This window comes from Pristiophorus japonicus, chromosome 5 (genome assembly GCF_044704955.1).
Source record: "Pristiophorus japonicus isolate sPriJap1 chromosome 5, sPriJap1.hap1, whole genome shotgun sequence".
NCBI classification, from domain to species: domain Eukaryota; kingdom Metazoa; phylum Chordata; class Chondrichthyes; family Pristiophoridae; genus Pristiophorus; species Pristiophorus japonicus.
The window spans coordinates 181,681,320-181,699,800 of NC_091981.1; the positions used below are offsets into that span (position 1 = coordinate 181,681,320).

Sequence of the window (18,481 nt, forward strand, 5' to 3'; positions counted from 1 at the left end):
GAGGATGTAACAAGCAGGGTGGATAAGGGGGAACAAGTGGATGTGGTGTATTTGGATTTCCAGAAGGCATTCAATAAGGTGTCACATAAGAAGTTACTACACAAGATAAAAGCTCACGGGGTTGGGGGTAATATATTAGCATGGATAGAGGATTGGCTAACTAACAGAAAACAAGAGTTGGGATAAATGGGTCATTTTCCGGTTGGCAAACAGTGACTAAGTGGGGTGCCACAGGGATCGGTGCTGGGTCCTCAACTATTTACAATCTATATTAATGACTTGGATGAAGGGACCGAGTGTAATGTAGCCAAGTTTACTGATGAAACAAAGATGGGTGGGAAAGCAAGTTGTGAGGAGGACACAAATTATCTGCAAAGGGATATAGACAGGCTAAGTGAGGGGGCAAAAATTTGGCAGATGGAGTATAATGTGGAAAAACATGAGATTATACACTTTGGCAGAAATAATAGAAAAGCAAATTATAATTTAAATGGAGAAAAATTGCAAAGTACTGCAATGCAGAGGGACTTGGGGGTCCTTGTGCATGAAACACAAAAAGTGAGTATGCAGGTATAGCAAGTAATCAGGAAGGCAAATGGAATGTTGACCTTTATTGCAAGGGGAATGGAGTATAAAAGCAGAGAAGTCCTGCTACAACTGTACAGGGTATTGGAAAGCTCACAACTGGAGTACTATGTACAGTTTTGGTCTCCGTATTTAAGGAGGGATAGACTGATTCCCGGGATGGCGGGACTGACCTATCAAGAAAGACTGGATCAACTGGGCTTGTATTCACTGGAGTTCAGAAGAATGAGAGGGGACCTCATAGAAACGTTTAAAATTCTGACGGGGTTAGACAGGTTAGATGCAGGAAGAATGTTCCCAATGTTGGTGAAGTCCAGAACCAGGGGTCACAGTCTAAGGATAAGGGGTAAGCCATTTAGGACCGAGATGAAGAGGAACTTCTTCACCCAGAGAGTGGTGAACCTGTGGAATTCTCTACCACAGAATGTTGTTGAGGCCAATTCACTAAATATATTCAAAAAGGAGTTAGATGAAGTCCTTACTACTAGGGGGATCAAGGGATATGGCGAGAAAGCAGGAATGGGGTACTGAAGTTGCATGTTCAGCCATGAACTCATTGAATGGCGGTGCAGGCTAAAAGGGCCGAATGGCCTACTCCTGCACCTATTTTCTATGTTTCTATGTTTCTATGCATTGGAGGCTGTTCAGCGAAGGTTCACTCGGTTGATTCCTGAGATGAAGGGGTTGATTTATGAAGATAGGTTGAGTAGGTTGGGCCTATACACATTGGAGTTTAGAAGAATGAAAGGTGATCTTATTGAAACATGTAAGATAATAAGGGGGCTCGACAAGGTGGATGTAGAGAGGATACTTCCACTCATAGGGGAAACTAAAACTAGGGTCATAGTCTTAGAATAAGGAGCTGCCTATTTAAAACTGAGATGAGGAGAAATTTCTTCTTTCAGAGGGTTGTAAATCTATGGAATTCGCTGCCCCAGAGAGCTGTGGAGGCTGGGTCATTTGAATATATTTAAGGCGGAGATAGATAGATTTTTAAGCGATAAGGGAGTAAAGGATTATGGGGAGTAGGCAGGAAAATGGAGCTGAGTCCATGATCAGATCAGCCATGATCTTATTGAAGGTTGGAGCAGGTTCAAGGCGGCGGTCCATAGTGCAGCCAGTGTCAGAGCAGTGAATGACCCTTCTTCAATGTGATTGGCTGCTTAGAAAGCTTGTTGACATCATTGCAACATCGCACTAGGAATTCCCATTACAGAGCGCTGAAATCAATTGAACGTCGAAAAAGACAAACTTTTCAATGCAGAGATCTCGAGATGTGGGCAGCTTTCTTTGGGGACTACGGCGAGCACCTTTGCTTCACTGCTGACTGCAAATTACAGGTCATGATTTGTATGTCGTAACTCCCTGTAATATTTACACCGTGATTGTTTGCACTGAGGGAACTCAGGGAAGACATATCACGTTCTTCCAACACCCACACCCGATTTCTCGGAAAGCTTGGTGCACGTGTTACAAATGACATCGTTGGACTGGATGAAATCTGGAAGTTACAACACTGTCGCTATTCACTTCATACCCAATAAACCTGTTGATAATCCGTGACCCACACACAATGCCCCATCTATGGCAGCTGGGGGGGAGGGGGGTGTAAGGTCAGGAACTTTAGCTGGGTGAGGCATGAGCTTGGGCTGGGGGCCTCAGGAAATTCGGCTGGGGGAGGCATGCACTTGGGCTGGGGATAAGTAAGGAACTTGGGCTGGAGGGGGTTGGTAAGGGACTTGGGCTGAGGGAGGCATGAACGAGCTGGGGGTAAGGAACTTGGGCTGGGTGAGGCATGAACTAGGGCTGAGGGGTGGATGAACTTGGATCAGGGACTTTGGCTGGGGGAGGCATGCACTTGGGCTGGGGTCAGGGATTTGGGAGGCTTCTACTGGGTTTGTGGAGCTCTATCCTCTCTCTGACTGCTTGCAGGGGAGTTTTGAAGTCGGAATGGCTTGAATTACACTTTGCAAAATCATTCAGAACTTGGGCTGGCCGGTTCCAATTATACACTCCAAAGAAACTTCTGGATGTGGCTTATCCTCCAAGGGGACCAATCAGCAATCAGGTCATGTGATAATGGAGAGCCAATCAGCCAGAAACACAGTGCAAATAACTGGGTCCATAATATTGCTGCACGGTGTTGTATTATCTTTTCCTCACAAATCACTCAAAATGCTTTCTTTAAAAAGTTTCAACTGTTACTTCCTCCTCCCCCCCCAGGTAACTGAAGTTTTGATATCCAAAATAAGTTCTTAAACAAAATAAAACATTTAAAAAATGTATTTCATAATAACATGATTAAATTTATCTTTTATATCTTCTAGGCCTCAGCCTCTCCCAAAAATCTAGTTCAGATTTAATATTTCTGTCCAGAAACTCTCTTACCTGAATGTGTAATGTGCAGTGTACCCAATTTCCCAGGACACATTTCTAGAAGTTTCTACACAATTGTTTTTCCGAATTATTTGAAGAAAGGTTAGAGGAAACATTTCTAAAATTTTATTCAGGTAAAGTTCATGTTGAGTTTTTTAAGAGAGGCTGTGCATGTGAGAGAGGGAGAAAAATGACAAATGTACTAGTTACACACTTGTGTAATTTTGTATTCCATAAATTTCAGAAAGTATGTTAAACTAAAAGAGAGACATGTCCTAATTTGAGTTCAGTTTAAAAAAAAAACAAGTTGAATTTTCAAGCAATACTATTATGTTGACAGCTAGAAATGTAAACATTTTAATTAGTCTGCCTGTGAGACAGAAAGGGAGTGTTCGAGTGAAAGGGTGAGCCAGAAGTCATAGTTCATGTAAAACCAATAATGTAGGAAATAATAGGATTCAGATCCAGCAAAAAATAGTGTTTGAGTTAGGTGGTACATTAGGAAGCAAGATTTTGAAGGCAATAACCTTACGATTACTACCAGTGTTATGCATTAGCCAGATCAGGATCAGCCAGATTGGAAAATCCAGACTCAAGGCTCATGTTGAGAAAAACTGCAGTGAAGACTTTTACAGTCAAATGTTTCTGTGCTGTAATTGTATGAAATATTCAGGTAAAAGGGTCATCATTTAATCTAATGACACTCAAATCCGTTGTATGTATAAGGTTTAAGTTTCGGATCATGGGAAGCATGGGCATATCTTTGGAATGACAGGAATACCACCCTACCCATTGGCCTACGTAGAGGTTTAGGGATAGAATTCCAGAGCTTAGTGCCTGGCGGCTGAAGGCACGGCCACAAATGGTTGAGCGATTAAAATCAGGGATGCTCAAGTGGGCAGAATTAGAAGAGCGCAGATATCTCGAAGTGTGGGGGAGGGGGTGGGCGGGGGAGAGGTTGTGTCCTGGAGGAGATTACAGAGATCGGGAAGGGAGAGGTCATGGAAGGATTTGAAAATGAGGATGAGAATTTTAAATTCGAGGCATTACTTAACTGGGAGCCAATGTAGGTCAGCGAGCACAGGGCTGGTGTATGACCGGGACTTGGTGCGAGTTAGGACATGGACAGCCAACTTATGGATCACCTCAAGTTTACTTAGGGTAGAATGTGAGAGGCCAGCCAGGAGTGCGTTGGAAGAGTCAAGTCTAGAGATAACAAAGGCATGGATGGGGGTTTCAGCAGCAGATAAGCACATTTGCCAAAATTTCCAATTTTACTCCAGCAGGTTAAGCTCCCTGCTGGCAGTGTGATTTTGGAATCAGATGGTGAATGGCCCAAAGTCCAATAATAATGAAAAAAAGCGATTTAAAAAAAAATTCTAAATAATTAAATAACTCCCACTTCTATAATACAGGGTAGTTTGAAAGATATCTACTGCTTCAAGTTTGTAGTTTCAATAATAACTGTAATAATATGTTTTTTATTTTCAAGTCTTATTTTGGTAACCAAAAAATGCTAAGAAAGACTTGCATTTATATAGCGCCTGTCACAACCACTGGACGTCTCAAAGCGCTTTACAGCCAATTAATTACTTTTGGAGTGTAGTCACTGTTGTAATGTGGGAAATGTGGCAGCCAACTTGCGCACAGCAAGCTCCCACAAACAGCAATGTGATAATGACCAGATAATCTGTTTTTGTTAGGTTGATTGAGGGATAAATATTGGCCAGAACAATGGGGATAACTCCCTTGCTCTTCTTCGAAATAGTGTCATGGGATCTTTTACATCCACCGACAGGGCCTCGGTTTAACGTCTCATCCGAAAGACGGCACCTCTAACAGTGCAGCACTCCCTCAGCACTGCACTGGAGTGTCAGCCTAGATTTATGTGCTCAAGTTCCTGGAGTGGGACTTCAACCCACAACCTTCTGACTCAGAGGCGAAGGTGCTACCCACTGAGTCACAGCTGACACTAAAGGTGCAAGATGAACAGCATACATCATGCAACTCATGTTACTGTATTGTAAGTGTGTTAAAGTTCAAGCATTATACAGTGTAAAACTAAACAGTAGCAACAATGTTCAGATTTGCTTTGCATATAATTTTACACTTGAAATTGTAAGCATCTTTTGTTTCTTAAGTTTTAGAACTAATCTCCATAGTTAGTATTTTGGGCATTTGATTAAAGGTTCAAGAGATTTCCATGTTTTGAAGAATGTGTCCTAATTGTATTTATAGCTACTTACAACACTGTTAATGACTAAATATAACAGGGAAGCAAGCTACTTTTAGTAGCATTATCAGCAAGGGTAAATAGATCCATGTGTTTGAGCTTTATCTGAGAAGTGTCAGCTGCCTTGTCATTATATGCGAATGCAGACAGCCAGTCCACATGTCCTTTAGGAATGTGTAATTTCATATATGACAAAATAAGAGCCTGTAAAACTGCTTCAGAATGGCTTGAAAAATGCAGCAAAATATCGACTCAGATCACATATAGTATGTGTTTGGGTCAAAGCTTATCAAAGCTTGTTCCCCCCACCCCCCTTAACCACTCCTTCTGATCTCTTGCTAATGTTGCCTTATGTGACTTCTGTGCACCCTCCTTTCTGCAACTTCCTGTCCTGATAGCACAGTTGCTGGCTCTCCTAAAGAGAAAACTTTTTGACTCGTGTTTCTCCTTAACTGTAAACCTGATGATCTTGGAAAGAACCTCCTGCATTGTACTATGTTGTTCGTTCATTAAGGCTATAAAATATTATTGCTGCCAGCTTTGTCAGATCTTCCGTTTACTAGACTTCTATAAGAAGTTGGGTCAACTTTCATTTTCAGTGTACATCAGGCGAGCGGTGGGTGTAGCAATCAGAACACCTGACCAATGTTACTAGTGACAGGCTTGAACCAATGGTAAGGACGTAATTTGAATGGGACTGGGGTAAGATTTCTGCACAACTTGCAATGGGAGGGGATGAAGGGATGGAAAATTTAGCATCCCACCTACTGAGCTGAACCAGCAGGGAACCCTTGAAGTGAAAGGCCAGGCAAATTTCAGGGGGGTGCGGGGTGGGTAATGACAGAAAATAAGGTAGCAATTCGTAGGATTTTTATGGAGGTGTAGAGCAATTTATTAACACAGCCACCAAAAAATTCTCCACAAACCTGAATTTTGGCCATTTTAATGCAGCATCTAATGATCACTTTAAGGAAAGCTGGATTGACTGCTTACCACTTGATGTGAGTTAGTGTAGCTTGTACAGCATGGGCGCTGTACGTTTTCAATTCAAAATTTCATACGGTGTTATGTCCCTCCTAAGCCCATGATTTGCATATAGTAATGATGCTGCAACCTGTTTCTGGCAGGAGCCCAGGCCATTTATTTCACAAGCCGTTCTAAAATTATAGCAGGCATGAAGACAGCAGGAAGACCACAATAAGTTTATTTTTTTATTATTCATTTCACAGGATGTGGGCATTGCTGGCAAAGCCACCATTTACTGCCATCCTTAATTGCCTTTGAGAAGCTGGTGGTGGTGAGCCGCCTTCTTGAACCACTGCAATACGTGTGGTGAAGATACTTCCACAGTGCTGTTGGGTAGGGTGTTCTAGGATTTTGAGCCAGCGCTGATGAAGGAACGACAATATATTTTCCAAATCCGGAGGCGAACTTGGTGGTGGTGATGTACCCATGCGCCTGCTACTCTTGTCCTTCTAGGTAGTAGAGGTTGCGAGTTAGGGAGGTGCTGCCAAAGAAACCTTGGTGAGTTGCTGCAGTGCACCTTATAGATGGTGCAGCCATGATGCGGTAAAGAGTATTCCATCACACACCTGACTTGTGACTTGTGGAAAGGTTTTGGGAGTCAGGAGGTGAGTCACTCGCTACAGAATACCCAGCCTCTGATCTGTTCTTGTAGCCATAGTATTTATGTGGCTGGTCCAGTTAAGTTTCTGGTCAATGGTGACCCCCAGGATGTTACTGGTGGGGGATTCGACAATATTAATGCCATTGAATGTCAAGGGGAGGTGGTTAGATCCTCGCATGTTGGCGGTAGTCATTGCCTGGCACTTATGTGGCGCAATTGTTACTTGCCACTTATCAGCCCAAACCTGAGTTTTGTCCAGGTCTTGCTGCAGGCGGGCGTGGACTGCTTCATTATCTGAGCAGTTGCGAATGGAACTGAACACTGTGCAGTCATCAGCGAACATCCCCAGTTCTGACCTTGTGATGGAGGAATGGTCATTGATGAAGCAGCTGAAGATGGTTGGGCCTAGGACACTGCCTTGATGAACTCCTGTCGGGATATTCTAGAGCTGAGATGATTGGCCTCCAACAACCGCACCCAGCTTCCTTTGTGCTAGGTATAACTCCAGCCAGCGGAGAGTTTTCCCCCTGATTCCTATTGTTTTCAATTTTACTCGGGCTCCTGATGTCACACTCTGTCAAACACTGCTTTGATGTCAAGGGCAGTCACTCTCACCTCGCTTCTGGAACTCAACTCGTTTGTCCATGTTTGGACCAAGGCTGTAATGAAGTATGGAGCCAAGTGGTTCTGGCGGAACCCAAACTGAGCATCAGTGAGCAGGTTATTGGTGAATAAGTACCACTCGATAGCACTATCGACGACAACTTCCACCACTTTGCTGATGATTGAGAGTAGACTGATGGGGCGGTAATTGGTCTGATTGGATTTGTCCTGCTTTTTGTGGACAGGACATACCTGGGCAATTTTCCACTTTATCAGGTAGATGCCACTGTTGTTGCTGTACTGGAACACCTTGGCTAAAGGTGCAGATAATTCTGGAGCAGAAGTCTTCAGCACGACAGCCAGGATGTTATTGATAGCCCATTGCCTATGCTGTATCCAGTGCGTTCAGCTGTTTCTTGATATCATGTGGAGTGGATCAAATTGGCTGAAGACTAGCTTCTGTGATGATGGGGACCTCAGGAGGAGGCCAATATGGATCATCCACTCGGCACTTCTGGCTGAAGATGGTTGCAAATGCTTCAGCCTTGTCTTTTGCACTCATGTGCTGGGCTCCACCATCATTGAGGATGGGGATGGTCATGGAGCCTTCTTCTCCCATTAGTTATTTAATTGAACACCACCATTCACGACTGAATGAGCTTTGAGCTGATCTGTTGGTTGTGGGATCACTTAGCTCTGTCTATAGCATGCTGCTTCTGCTGTTTAGCTTGCATTTAGTCCTGTGTTGTAGCTTCACCACGTTGGCACCTCATATTTATGTACACCTGGTGCTGCTCCTGGCATGCTCTTCTACACTCCTCATTTACGCAAGGTTGGGCCCCTGGCTTGATGGTAATGGTGGTAAAAACAGAAAGACAGACTATTATCTGAATGGTGACAGATTAGGAAAAGGGGAGGTGCAAAGAGACCTGGGTGTCATGGTACATCAGTCATTGAAGGTTGGCATGCAGGTGCAGCAGGCGGTTAAGAAAGCAAATGGCATGTTGGCCTTCATAGCAAGGGGATTTGAGTACAGGGGCAGGGAGGTGTTGCTACAGTTGTACAGGGCATTGGTGAGGCCACACCTGGAGTATTGTGTACAGTTTTGGTCTCCTAACCTGAGGAAGGACATTCTTGCTATTGAGGGAGTGCAGCGAAGGTTCACCAGACTGATTCCCGGGATGGCGGGACTGACCTATCAAGAAAGACTGGATCAACTGGGCTTGTATTCACTGGAGTTCAGAAGAATGAGAGGGGACCTCATAGAAACATATAAAATTCTGACGGGGTTAGACAGGTTAGATGCAGGAAGAATGTTCCCAATGTTGGGGAAGTCCAGAACCAGGGGTCACAGTCTAAGGATAAGGGGTAAGCCATTTAGGACCGAGATGCGGAGGAACTTCTTCACCCAGAGAGTGGTGAACCTGTGGAATTCTCTACCACAGAAAGTTGTTGAGGCCAATTCACTAAATATATTCAAAAAGGAGTTAGATGAGGTCCTTACTGCTAGGGGGATCAAGGGGTATGGCGAGAAAGCAGGAATGGGGTACTGAAGTTGAATGTTCAGCCATGAACTCATTGAATGGCGGTGCAGGCTAGAAGGGCCGAATGGCCTACTCCTGCACCTATTTTCTATGTTTCTATGTTTCTAATGGTAGAGTGAGGAATATGTCAGACCATGGGGTTACAGATTGTGGTGGAATACAGTTCTGCTGCTGCTGCTAAGTGCCTCAAGGATGGCCAGTTTTGAGTTCTGAATCTATCCCATTTAGCACATTGATAGTGCCACACAACACGATGGAGGGTGTCCTAAGTGTTTAGACAGGATTTCGTCTTCACAAGGACTGTGCGGTTCACACTCCTACCAATACTGTCATGGACAGATGCATCAGTGACAGGTTGATTGGTGAGACAAGGTCAAGTAGGTTTTTCCCTCGTGTTGGTTCTCTCACCACTTGCCGCAGGTGCAGTCTGGCAGCTGTGTACTTCAGGACCCCGCGAGCAGTGATGCAACCGAGCCACTTTTGATGATGGACATTGAAGTCCCCCACCCAGAGTACATGCTGTGCCCATGCCATCACTCAGTGCTTCTTCCACGTATTTGGCTTGGTGTCAAATTTCGTATGATAATACTCCTTGGAACGTTTTCCTATGTTAAAGGCTCTGCCCCTTTGCCACAGAAACTCTCACATGCCTTTGTTACCTTCAAACTGGATTTTCTTGAAGATTTCCATTCTCCACCTTTCGTAACCACAAATGTGTGCAAAATTGTGCCACACATATCCTATCCCACATTAGTCATCGCAGATCTACTTTGGCTCCCGTCTCCCAGCACCTTAAATATAAGATCCTCCTCCTTGTCGTTAAATCCCTCCAGGGCCTTGTCTCATCCAAGCTCTGTATTCAACCCACCCCAGCTCTGGCCTTTGGTAAATTCTCCTCCCTTTGCCCCATTATTGAACCATCAACCACTTGGGTTCTACTTTGTGGGATTACCTCTATATCTCTCAGCCTTTCCACCCCACTCCTCCTTTAGAAATCTTTTCGAAACCCATTTTTTCAGCCAAGTCTTCAGTCACTCCATCTGACTCAGCTTCCATTTTGCTGTGAGGTGCTTGAATTTTTTTTATATTAACTGTAACGTATAAATGCAAGTTGTGTTCACTGTTTGATATTTCTATTAGTTGAAGTTTTGTGATTACTAATATTTAAATAACTATATCAAACTTTACAAGAATGATTTGAGAAATTAGCCAATCATTATTTCTCACTTCATTACAACAAATACTGTTGTAAGCTATCCCTCCTCTTCCTTCTCGACCAGTCTGCAGCCTTTGACACGGTTGACCACACCATCCTCCTCCAACGCCTATCCTTCGTTATCTAATAGGGTAGGACTGCACTCGCCTGATTCCTATCTATCCCGTTGTAGCCAGAGAATTACCTGCAATGGCTTCTCTTCTCACTCCCACACCATTACCTCTGGAGTCCTCCAAGGATCTATCCTTGGGGTCCCTCCTATTTCTCATCTATATGCTGCCCCTTGGCATCAAACAAAGACACAGCATCATGTTCCACATGTACACTGATGAGATCTAGCTCTATCTCCACCATCTCTCTTGATCCCCCCACTGTCTCTGATTTGTCACGCTGCTTGTCCGACATCCAGTACTGGATAAGCAAAAATTTACTCCAATTAAATATGGGGAAAACCAAAACCATTTTCTTCAGTCCACGCCACAAACTCCGTTCCCTAGCCACCGACTCCATCACTCTGCTTGACCATTGTCTGAGGATGAACCAAACTGTTTGCAGTCTTCGTATCCTATTTGACCCTGAGCTGAGCTTCTGATCCCATATCCTCTCCATCACCAAGACTGCCTGTTTCCATCTCCATAAATACATCAATACATCGCCCTTCTTCGCCCCTGCCTCACCTCATCTGCTACTAAAAGCTTCATGCATGACTTTGTTGCTTCTAGACTGAACTATTCCAATGCTCTACTGGCTGGCCTTCCACCTTCCACCCTCCGTAAACTTGAGCTCATCTTAAACTCTGCTGCCCGTATCCTAACTTGCACCAAGCCCCATTCACCCATCACCCCTGTGCTCACTGACCTACATTGGCTTCCGGTCCGGCAATCCCTCAATTTTAAAATTCAAATCCTTGTTTTCAAATCCCTCCATGGTCCCTTCCCATCTCTGTAATCTCCAGCCCTACAACTCTCCTCCAATTCTGGCTATGTGGATCCCCAATTCTCTTTGTTCCACCATTGGCGGCCGTGCCTTCAGCTGCCTAGGTCCTAAGCTCCAGAATTCCCTCCCTAAACCTTTCTGCCTCTCTACCTCTTAAGACGCTCCTTAAAACCTACCTCTTTTGACCAAGCTTGTGTTCACCTGTCCTAATATCTCCTTATTTGGCTTGGTATCAAATTTTGTATGTTAACGCTCCTTGGAACGTTTTCGTATGTTAAAGGCTCTTTCAATGCAAGTTGGTGTTCTGAGCTGAGAGCTGGAGATGCTTTTCTACACTGAGGTTTGTGAAACTGTGGAATGCACTACCACAGTTAATGATTGAAGCAGAGACTAATCAACATTTAACAATAGGTTAGATAAGTGGCTGAAGGAAAGGGGAATAGGAATGGTGTAGGCACATGAGGTAAGGACTTATGCATGTGGAGGATAAACACCAACACAATATGGTTGGGCCAAACAGCTTGTTTCCGTGTTGTCATGTCTATTTAATTCTATGATCTTTAGTTAATCATTTTTTAAAATGACAGACAATATGGGGGAGAAATTAGGGTCATTTGTGCCTCCCATTAGCGCCCCTGCAAATGACTTTTCGCCCGGTCGTGGCGCTGCCAATGACTCCGGCTAAATTCCACAGGAATTTAGTGGCGGCGGTAACCGGTAGCACCCCGCTCCGCTGTGCCGCCCATGACAACATCATCACCGTGCATAGCGAACCGTTTTCACCCCGGAGAAAAAATTTGGGGGCGTCCTGTGAATCTGCACTGGGCGATGAGAGTGACAGCTTTAGGAGTCGCGTACTGGACTGCAGGCTGCTCACGGAGCACTAGTTAAAGGGGAGGTGGCGTGTGTGAAAAATACAAATTGGCCGACTTACCAGTTGCGGCCTGTTGCATTGTTGGACACAGGATCTGTGCCACGATCTGATAGCCCGGCACTCTGCTTGAGGTCCAGGTAGGGAGCTGCAGAGTCTGCAGCTTGTCCCTCCCCTTTAATGAAAGGGAGGCCCCCCTCTATGTGGCAGCGTGAGAGCCCTTCTCCCTGTGCTTCCGCCCTGCTCGCGCTCCACTTCCTCTTGGGGGCGGTAACCCCAATATCGCGAGCGGGGTGGGACTTCCGCGCCTGGCACAGGAACTCCCGCCTCACAGCTGTTGCCGCCCCCATACGGGGCGTTATGCAATTTGCCCACGATACATTTTTCAGTGGAATCTTGTTACATGGATAATAACCTTAGTAGGGTTTGAAAATTAATTTAATTGACAAGAAAAATCTGGTTTAAAGAGCAGTGAGGTTCTACCAGACATTGAACAGTCCTGGTAATTTGGAAACAAATAATGTCATGCTACCTGATGAGTAAGAACGTTCCTTAAATCTACTTTAGTGCTAACTATTCATTATGCCTGAACCAAGCTGATAATTAAAATGTTATAGAACAGAATAGAGAAAGGAAGATATTTCAAAGATATTCGTCAATAAAACATGGCTAACAAGCGGGCTAAATAAATCTGCTGTGGTATAGTTTATATAAAGCTAAAATAAAGCAATAGTGATGTGATCTCGTACACCCGAATATGACAATCTTGTTCAATTCGAATTTTTATGGGAACATTACAAACATAATCTGAAAAATGTTGTCCTGTCACAATATTTTAATTTTACAAAAATAGTCAAAATAATTATTGCAGTGGTGTTTTTGTTTCTCCTCCCAATTTTCTTCTGAAGGGGGTAACTCATACTGGGGTACTTCCTCGCTGCCATGCTCCACCTCACAGTCAACAAGCTCCCTGCTGGAGTGGAACTAAACTACAGAACCAGTGGGAACCTGTTCAACCTTCGCTGTCTCCAGGCCAGGTCCAAGACCATCCCAACCTCTGTCGTCAAGCTACAGTACGCGGACGACGCCTGCGTCTGCACACATAGAGGCTGAACTCCAGGACATAGTTGACGTATTTACTGAGGCGTACGAATGCATGGGCCTTACGCTAAACATCCGTAAGACAAAGGTCCTACACCAGCCTGTCCTCACCACACAGCACTGCCCCCCAGTCATCAAGATCCACGGCGTGGCCCTGGACACCGCGGACCACTTCCCATATCTCAGGAGCCTCCTATCAACAAGACCAGGCATCGCGACGAGATCCAACACCGTCTCCAGTGCGCCAGTGTAGCCAACGGCCACCTGAGGAAAAGAGTGTTTGAAGACCAGGCCCTCAAAACTGCCACCATGCTCATGGTCTACAGGGCTGTAGTAATACCCACCCTCCTGTATGGCTCAGAGATATGGACCATGTACAGTAGACACCTCAAGTTGCTGGAGAAATATCACCAACGATGTCTCCGCAAAATCCTATAAATCCCCTGGGAGGACAGGCGCACCAACATCAGTGTCCTCGTCCAGGTCAACATCCCCAGCCTTGAAGCACTGACCACACTCGATCAGCTGCGCTGGGCAGGCCACATAGTTCGCATGCCAGACAAGAGACTTCCAAAGCAATTGCTCTACTCGGAGCTCCTTTATGGCAAATGAGCCAAAGGTGGGCAGTGGAAACGCTACAAGGACACCCTCAAAGCCTCCCTGATAAAGTGTGACATCCCCACTGACACCTGGGAGTCCCTGGCCCAAGACTGCCCTAAGTGGAGGAAGTGCACTGGAGAGGGCGCTGAGCTCCTTGAGTCTCAACGCCGAGAGCATGCAGAAATCAAGCGCAGGCAGCGGAAAGAGCGTACGGCAAACCAGTCCCACACACCCCTTCCTTCAACAACTATCTGTCCCACCTGTGACAGAACTTGTGGCTCTCATATTGGAGTGTTCAGCCACCAAAGAACTCACTTCAGGAGTGGAAGCAAGTCTTCCTCGATTCTAAGGGACTGCCTATGATGATGATGATGATGAATGTCATTAGCACCAATAACCTCCCAAGTACCTTGCCCAAGTTGCTATTGTTCATGTATCAGCCCAAATATTGAGTTTTGGCAAGCTATTTGACCACAAAGAGGCATTTCAACTCAGCCAGTTATTCATCCAATATCCACGGATGCACCTCAAACTGGGTCACTGAATAGCAATCAGGAGTGGGAATCCTCTCTGTTTTTCACCTCCCTAGCACAGAGACATGAAGCCAATTGTAGTTCTCCCATCAATGCCTTTGCAATTGACTATCTCAGCACAGACTGGGGATCACACCTGGGATCATCCTGATCTGTATAGCTTTGTACCACAAAGGAGTAGAACATTTTTTCCCTCTGAGCTTCCTCACATTTTATAATGTTTATCCTCAGCTGCTCATTTCAAAATTATGTGGACATATAAAATTGATCATATACAAGGCGTACAATTTCTAAAACTGAGACACTTTTTTCCCCACTAAACGCTAAAAGATGCTTGGGACTGGGTTTGTTTTTTCAGTATTTATTATCAATATTGATGCATTTACAATATTTCTGTCTTTCTCTGTTTCAGGAGCAAACACAGCATCTGAGGTAGAAAAAACTGAAGTGCAGCTATCGTAAGTTGTGTTTAGATTACCGAGCAACACTTTAAATCATATTACATAAAGATTCCTTGTACAGTAAACACACCTGTATGGGACTCCTATAGAACATTAAACTGTCTCTGTCGGCGAGGAATTGAAATCTTTTTTGGAACAATTATCTATCAAGAGAACCAGCAGAGATCAATTTTGCACAGAATGTGTTTTTATTCTGTTTAGGTTTACCTATGTGGGAAAACTACTTGCAATACTACTGTCAGTTATTATTCGTCTAGCATCCAGGACTGACCTGTTTCATGATTGGTCAAGTCATTGGAGCTCCTTGCATTATTCTCCATCCTATTTATAATTTACAGACAGATATGCTACAATGTGGAAGTACCTGTATACTCAATTAGCTGCAAAGTTAACATATACACAGTGAAACACAGGTGTTTACTGTCAAATGTAATAATTTTCTATATACTAATTCTACATTGAGTTAGCCTTGCAGTTAAACTGTTAATGGGGTAATGGGGTGGGGGAGGGGAGGAGGTGAGCTTTGATGGGTGGTGGCGGGGGGTGGGGGGGAGGGAGAGTTTTGATCCGGGGTGGAGGGGATGGGAGAGTGTTTAGATTGCTGGGGTGGGGGGGGTGGGCGGGAGTCAGCAGTCCTTGGAGGAGAAGTCCACCAGTCCCTCGGAGGAGAAGTCTACCAGTCCCTCGGAGTTAACTCCTGCAGCCTCCGTGTTCTGCGAGCCCAGCCTGCTGTGTGTTGTGTTTGGCCAGTTCCCTGCGCTCTCTCTCCCGCCCGGGCATCCCACCCACCCGTACCTATCCCCGGTCGAGCAGCCTCTCGCACTGGCAGGCCCACTGAATTCCTGGGCCGAGTTATGAAGGTAGGACTTAAGTTTTATTATTTATTTATTTATTTAATTTATTATTGATGGTTTTTATGCTTCTTGAATGTTGTTGTGAAGGTGTTTAGTGCTTTGCAAGGTCCTCTCCTCTTCCCTCCCCCCCCCCATCTCTGGCTACCTGCACTGATTACTTAACTCTTCGCAAGGGTTTTCTGTGCGGCCACAAGCGCCAACATACGCTGGCCTAAGTTAGTTTGGAGCAACTATTAGCTGTCCAAACTGGCTTAAATGGCCAAAATAGGCATAGGCGGCTGGTAATGCCCTCTTTTGAAAAAAAAACTAAACTAAAAAAAATCCTAACTAACTCACTTACACTGGCGCAAATTAAATGTGCAGAATAGGGATTTTTAAGATACTCCAGAAAAATCAAGTTGCTCAAAAAAAGCGGAGCAACTCCTGTGCAAATTTGGGCCCAATATAATGGCAATAGAAAAAAGGGACATAACATTAAAATAGAAACAGATTACATATGGATTGAAACAAAAGATAGGAAGGGTTCAATCACATTAATAGGGGTATTCTACAGACCACCTAATAGTGGAAGGGAAGCTGTGACAGATGTAGGCAAATCTATGAAATAAGTGAAAATCATAGAATAATAATCATGGAAGATTTCAACGGCCCCCAAATCGACAGGCAAAAAGAGGTAGGGAAAGGGAAAAGGAAATGGTGTTTTACAGTGTGTTCAGGATGCCTGATGGTGAATCACTGATAGATCTAGTAATGGGAAATGAACTAGAGCAGATAAGAGAAGTAAGGGTAGGAGAACAGCTCAGCGATAGCAACCATAACATAATAAGGTTTAAAACAATGATTGAGTAAGACAAAGACCAAAGTAATAGATTTAAAAAAAATCTAATTTTGAAGGATGAGAATGGAACTAAAGATGATAAACCGGAAAAAATGACATCCAAAGAGATAAAACAGCATTGGGAAATATTTAAAACATGATCCATAGAGTTCAGGAGAAATATATTCCTCTAAAAAAACAAGAACATGCTAGCCAATAATGAAACACCATAGATGAATAAAGAGATAAGGGTGAAATTGAAACTAAAGAAAAAGGGATACACTGAGTCCATAGACAATAAAGGAGAGGATAACTAAAGGGAATACAAAAAGGCTAGGAAAGATGTAAAAAAAAAATTGGAAAAGCAAAGCGGAACTACGAAATGAAATTATCAAGGAATACAAAAGAAATAGTGAAGTATTCTACAGACACATAAATAACAAAAGAAAAATCAGGATTGGGACAGGACCACTAAGGGATGCACAAGCTAAACTCACAGGTAGTGATAGTGAAATGGCAGAAATATTGAATAATTAACTTGACTCAGTAGTTATCACAGAGACTAATAAGATGGGCATAACATTATAAGAAGAGATCAAAAAAGATATAAAGACATTTAAGTTGGAAGGGAGAGATAATTGACAAACTAATCAAACTTAGACAGGCTAAAACCCATGGTCCAGGTGGATTACATCCGCGCATATTAAAAAGTTGAGAAAGAGGTAGTAGAGGCACTATAACAATTCATTCAAAATGGGAATAGTGCCAAAGGATTGGTGGACAGTTAAAATGTGATTCCTATACTTAAACAGGAAGCTAGAAACACTATAGGGACCTGCAGACCAGTTAGCTTAACATCGGTGGTAGGAAAGATAATGGAATCTTTATTCAAGATCATAAGAACAGAATAGGAGCAGGAGTAGGCCATTCAGCCCTTTGAGCCTGCTCTGTCATTCAAGAAGATCATGGCTGATCTTCTACCTCAACTCCACTTTGCGGCACTATCCCCGTATCCCTTGATTCCCTTAATATCCCCAAATCTATCGATCTCTGTCTTGAATATACTCAACAACTGAGCAGCCACAGCCCTCTGAGATTCACAACTCTTTGAGTCAAGAAGTTTCACCTCACCTCAGTCATAAATGGCTGACCCCTTATTCTGAGACTGTGACCCCTATTTCTAGACTCCCCAGTCAGGGAAAGCATCCTCCCAGAATCTACCCTTTCAACCCCCTTAATACTTTAATATGTTTCAATGAGATCACCTCTCATTCTTCTAAACTGTAGAGAATATACGCTTAGTTTACTCAATCTCTCCTCATCCCAGGAATCAGTCTAGTGAACCTTTGTTGCACACCCTGTAAAGCAAGTATATCCTTCCTAAGGTAAGGAGACCAAAACTGTATGCAGTACTCTAGGTGTGGTCTCATCAAGGCTCTATATAATTGCAGTTTACTCCTCTACTCCAATCCCCTTGCAATAAAGGCGAACATACTATTTGCTTTCTTAATTGCTTGTTGTACCTGCATGTTAACTTTCTGTGATTAGTGCACAAGGACACCCAGGTCCCTCTGAATACCAACATTTCGCAATCTCTCCCTTTAAAAACTATTCTGCTTTTCTATTTTTCCGACCAAAGTGGATAACTTCACATTTCTCCACGTTACGTTCCATTTGCCACATTCTTGCCACTCGCTTAATCAGTGTATATCCCTTTGCAGCCTATTTGTATCCTCCTCACAGCTTACTTTTCCATCTAGCTTTGTATCATCAGCAAACTTGGATACATTACAAAAACAGAAAATGCTAAAAATACTCAGCAGGTCAGGCAGCATCTGTGGAGAGAGAAACAGAGTTAACGTTTCAGGTTGATGACCCTTCATCAGAACTGGAAAAAGTTAGAGATGTAACAGAGTTTAAGTAAGTGCAGAAGCAGGGAATAGGGGGAGGGGAGGAAAGTTGAATAATAGGCTAGAAGGCAGGAGAGATTAAAAGACAGAAGGAATGATGGTGCAAGATAAAAGGACATGGTAATGGGACAAGTTAAGAAACAAAAGATGAGCCCAGATGAGGTGTAAATGGGAATGGCAGAATCATCAACAGTTGCCGAATGAAAAAATAAAG

General features: G+C 43.9%; 1 protein-coding gene across 6 annotated transcripts in view; it reads left to right on the forward strand.

Annotated features, from left to right (window-relative positions):
• LOC139263931 (poly(rC)-binding protein 3) overlaps positions 1-18,481 on the forward strand; it is a 266,887-nt gene that overhangs the window by 32,187 nt on the left and 216,219 nt on the right. For all 6 annotated transcript variants that reach the window (XM_070880015.1, XM_070880017.1, XM_070880014.1 and 3 more), the window contains exon 2: positions 14,638-14,683. The gene's annotated coding sequence lies outside the window, so the exon portion shown is untranslated. The remainder of the gene's footprint in view (positions 1-14,637; positions 14,684-18,481) is intronic.